This window comes from Elephantulus edwardii, unplaced genomic scaffold (assembly GCF_000299155.1).
Source record: "Elephantulus edwardii isolate Elephantulus edwardi_28Jun2011 unplaced genomic scaffold, EleEdw1.0 scaffold00403, whole genome shotgun sequence".
NCBI classification, from domain to species: domain Eukaryota; kingdom Metazoa; phylum Chordata; class Mammalia; order Macroscelidea; family Macroscelididae; genus Elephantulus; species Elephantulus edwardii.
The window spans coordinates 1,240,751-1,245,956 of NW_006400153.1; the positions used below are offsets into that span (position 1 = coordinate 1,240,751).

At 40.7% G+C, this 5,206-nt stretch overlaps 1 pseudogene; it reads left to right on the forward strand.

Annotated features, from left to right (window-relative positions):
• Positions 1-2,583: 2,583 nt before the first annotated feature.
• On the forward strand, positions 2,584-3,585 carry LOC102843120 (annotated as a pseudogene).
• Positions 3,586-5,206: the final 1,621 nt, after the last annotated feature.

Consider the following 5,206-nt stretch of genomic DNA (forward strand, 5'->3'; position numbering starts at 1 on the left):
TCCTCTGAGGCAGATTTGTTTGTTCTTTTGGCAGTCTACACTATACTCAATATTTTTTTTACGACATCACAATTCAGGGTCATCAAGGTATGCATCAGGGTATCCTTTCACCACACCTATTCAATAATATGTGAATTATTAAAATTTCATAAAAAAGATCCATTGTTAAAATAAAAAATTATAAAGGTGTCATTTTCACAATACCTAGTCAATATGTATGTTGAGCAAATTATCTGATAAATTAGACCATTTGAAGAAGAATGTGGCATTAAGATTGTGAAGACTCATCAACAACTTCTGTTATGACAACCTTGCTTACTGAAAGAGGAATTGAAGCTCTTACTTCTTTAGTCAATTACTATAACATTCTGTGTGGACTAAAGCTCAATGTAAAGAAAGCAAAAATCCTCCTACCTAGAACATAAACATGCTAAAGGAGAAAAAAAATTGAATTGTCAATGGTTCTATTTACTTGGACCCATAATCATCACCCATGGAAGCAGCAATGAAGAAATCAAATTACTTCATGTATTGGACAAACATGCTACCACGTGTTAAAGAGCACTCTTCAATGTGCTAAAGAGTTAGGATATCATTTTAAAGACTAAAGTGCACTGACCCAAACCATGATCTTTTCTTTTTTTTTTTTATGAACATGAAAGCTGGGCAATGAATAAAGATCAAAGAATAATTATGCCTTTGAATTGTGATATTGGCAAGCAGTGTTGAATATACTGGGGCTTGTATATTAGAAAAAGAACAGTGAGAGCTCTCCTTAGAAGCAAGGTTGTAAGTTTGTCTCACATTCTTTGGGTATATTTCAAGAGAGGCCAGTCTAAAGAAAAATATCATGGAAAGGCAGAGAGTCAGTGAAAAAGAGAGAATTCAGTGAGATGGATTGACACAATGGCTGCCACAATGAGCTTAAGCACAACAGAGCGTGGGAAGATGGCACAGGATTTGGTGATTTTGTTTTGTTGTACATGAGGCTACTATGAGTAGGAGCCAACTCAAGGCAACTAACAACAACAGTAATTCTTCTTTGATCTTCCAACTTTACAAGCATATGAAGAAATCTCAAAGGCCATGGCTTAGGTCTGGTGTACCTTTAAAGTGCCATACTTGTCCTTTAGCATTTTAAATACGTGTTAGGAACCAGATTTGCCCAATACTGAGGGAAACTCATAACCAGCCTGACAACTTGCTTGTAATTAGGGTCAACCGAAGGAAACATACATTACTATCGCAAAAATGCTTCAAGCCACATCATCTTCCTTGTTGTCTCAGGCTGGTTTTGGCACTAGAAATTTGTCATGGCCACCCTGCCTGGGGCTGCTTTTCCTGTCTGAGCTGCCCAGAACCATTTGTTTCCAAGCTCTGGTAGGTGGTAGGCCCAATGGTGCCCAGGCTATGATAGCACACTGGAGCATCCCCTGTAGTGGAGTATCTTTGCAGCCCTGACATGTAAGCCAACCTCCTGTGTAGAGTGGCCTGTCAGAAAAAATCTGGCCCTGAGATACAGCAGTCATTAAGAAGAGGTAGATGGCTGTCAGAACAGTAATGTTTAGTAATGATCTGGGCATGAATGTTGGTCAGAAAAGGGCTTCCTAGAATGTGCTGTTTTCTCTTGGCTTCATAGATGATGAGAGTTTGTGACCTTTTTTAAAAAGCAAGGATATAAATCTGAGAATCCCATGCTTGTAAGAGACAGAGAACAGCTCTAGAAGCAAATTTCCTTCATTCACTACGTGAGGCACAGGTGTGGAATAGATGAGCCCTGGATACTTACTTCCCTCCCCATGCAAATCATGTCCCCTGGAACTCTAGTGGCCTAATAGTCAGAAGATGTGCTATAATCTCAAAGACAAGCAATTCAAACTCACCAGTTGCTCTGAGGGAGAAAGATGGGCAATTTCCTCCTCTGTGATTTACTGCCTCTGAAAATCCACTAAGGGTCACCTGTGAGTCAGCTCCAACTCAGTAGCACACAACAACAGAGCCAGTGAGAAAGAAAATGATACATGATTCTAGCAACAGCAAAGCTAATTTCTTTGGAGAATCAATGAAGTAGATTTAGTCTGGCATACATGTAGTTGTCATAACTCAGAATTGACCTGATGAGTTTGGGGATATTAGTGAGTGTGTGTATGCTTTTAAACCTGAAATTCTCAAACAATATCATTAGCATCATGGGCAAATAAAATATTACTGAAGATAATAAAAAAAATTGCTAAAATATTGACAGAGAGCTGCTATAAAATCAAGTTGTGTTTTGAAAAGAACTCAGCACCAGGAATATCATTACTGATGTCAGATGGATCCTGGCTGAAAACAGAGAATACCAGATGTTTGTTTATCAGTGTTTTATTAACTAAGTAAAGGCACTTGACTGCATTGATCACAACAAACCAGGCTAACATTGAGAAGAATGGGAATTCCAGAACACTAAATTGTGTTCATTTGAAATCTATCAGAGCAAGGCAACATGGTTAAAAATTAGGAGAGGTGGTGGCGACCCTGGGAACGCCGAGAGTGGCCGGCATCGGCCTCTGCGGCCCACAAGAGCCTGGCCCCATTACGAGCATGGCGTTCAGCCTGTGGATGGGGGACCTGGAGCCCTATATGGATGAGAACTTCGTCTCTAGAGCCTTTGCCACCATGGGAGAAACTGTCGTGAGCGGCAAAATTATCCGAAACCGCCTCACTGGGATTCCAGCCAGCTACTGCTTTGTAGAATTTACAGATTTGGCTACAGCGGAGAAGTGTTTGCATAATATTAATGGGAAATCCCTACCAAGAGCCACACCTTTACTTAGCTTACCTCTGCAACAGACTGGCACACCGGGCTCATAGAATCATGGAGCTGGCAGTGCCCTTAGCAGTCATCCGGGCAACCCCCTCATTTTAAACAGGAGAAAAAGCTGAGGCTTAGAGAGGGGGAGATGTTTTGGCCAAGGCAAAACGTTTTAAACTGAACTATGCAACTTATGGGAAACAACCAGATAATAGGGGCTACAGGTTTGTGAAATTTACAGATGAACTGGAACAAAAGCTAGCCTTGACTGAGTGCCAGGGAGCAGTAGGACGGGTCTAAACCAGTGCAGCTAAGCATGGCAATCCCCAAAGTGAGTCGTGTGAAGCCTGTGGAGTACAGCCAGATGTACAGTTACAGTTATAACCAGTATTATCAGCAGTACCAGAACTACTATGCTCAGTGGGGCTATGACCAGAACACAGGCAGCTACAGCTATAGTTACCCTCAGTATGGCTATACACAGAGCACCATGCAGACATATGAAGAAGTTGGGTATGATGCATTAGAAGAACAAACTGGGAGGAGGGTAGAGAGAATAGTGCAACAATGAATGAGTGGAAGCCCAAAATCTCTGTAAATGTTTATGAAAATTAATAAAATATAATTATAGAAAAAAAAAAGAAGACCCCATGTCACAACTGGATGTGACTGAGGCCAACAAGGAGTTCATGGAGCAAAGTGAAGAGCTGTATGATGCAATAATGGACTGTCACTGGCAACCCCTGGACTCTGTGTCTTCAGAGACAAGCCATTCAGAAGAGGCTATGTGAAGATGACTTTTTAAAAGAAGAAAATAAAGAACTTTTACCTTTTGGGAAATATTTTTTAGGTTTTAATAAACTGGCTCTTGGGAGTAAATATTTTAAAAAAAATCAGGAGAGGTGTGTTTCAGGGATGTATCTGTTCTCCATACCTGTTCAGTCTATATGCTGAGGAAATCACTCAACAAGCTGGATGTTATGAAGAGGGAGGCATCAGGATTGGAGAAAGACTTGTTAACAACTTATGCAAATGACACAATCTTGTTTGTTGAGAACTAAGAGGATTTGAGGTACTTGTTGCAGAGGATCAAGGACTAAAACCTTCAATATTTCATGGTTTAAATTCAAGAAATGTGTGTATCACAGCTGTATCCTTTCTCTGTACCTTGTCAATCTCTATGTTGAGCAAGTAATTAGTGAAGCTACACTCTATGAAGAGGAATGTGGCATCAAGACTGGAGGAAAACTCAGCAACCTGGCTTGATGAAAATGAAGAGGATCTGAAATGCTTGCTGCAGAGAACCAAAGACTACAGCTTTCAGTATGAATTACATCTCAACATCAGGAAAACAAAGATCCTTACCAATGAGCCAATATGCAACATTATGATAAATGGAGAAAGCATTGAAACTGTCAACGATTTCACCTTGCTTGGATCCACAATCAACATCCTTGGTACCAAGAGTCAGAAGATCTGGAGACATTTGCCATGGGCAAGTTTGTTGTCAGGAATCTCTCCAAAATACTGAAGTGTTACGACAACAGTTTTAAGACTAAGGTGCCCCTGATTCAGGCCATGGTCTTTTCAATCACTTGCTATACATCTGAGAGCAGGACAATGAATAAAGATGACAGAAAAAGAATTGATACCTTTGAGTTGTGGTGTTGGAGAAGAGTGAGCCGACAAAAGAACAAAGAGCTATGTCTTGGACAAGATGCAACCAGAGTGCTCCTTGGAGGCAAGGAAGGTAAAATATTGTCTCTCATACTTGGATATGTTGCTGAAAGAAGCTATTCCTTGGAAAAGGACATCATGCTTGGAAAGGTAGAAAGATCAGTGAAAGAGAGGAAGATCCCCAATGAGGTGGATTGACACAGTGACCACAGCAATGGGCTCCAGTGTACTAGGAATAATGAGGATGGTACCAAACAGGACAGGACTCAGGCCTGTTGTTTATAGGGTCGCTACGAGTCGTACACATTTTGAAGGGGGCTAACAATAGCAACAACAACAACATCATTATTCTAATGTTTCTGGAGTTATATAGGCAGTTTATAAAGAGCCACTCTCTTGAAAGTTGGCAGTTCAAGTTAATTCAGTAAAGTTGTGGCCAATACTCCTAGAAGTCTGTTTCCAGAAAGATTATTAGCGAGAAAACCCAATAGAGTAGTGCTACTTTGTAGCACAGGGTCTGGTATGAGGTAAAAGAGCCATATGACAGTGTGGGTTTGTTTGTTTGTTTGTTTTTATAAAGTTTGAATGCATTGTTTTTGAGAACAGATTGCTCCAGTTTCCCTCACCTACCCCAAGAGATTGAGGTTGTTCACAGCTTCAGTTTGCTCGGCTCCACAGTCAACACTCTTGGCACCAGCAGCCAGGAAATAAACGTATTGTGATGGGAAAGTCTGC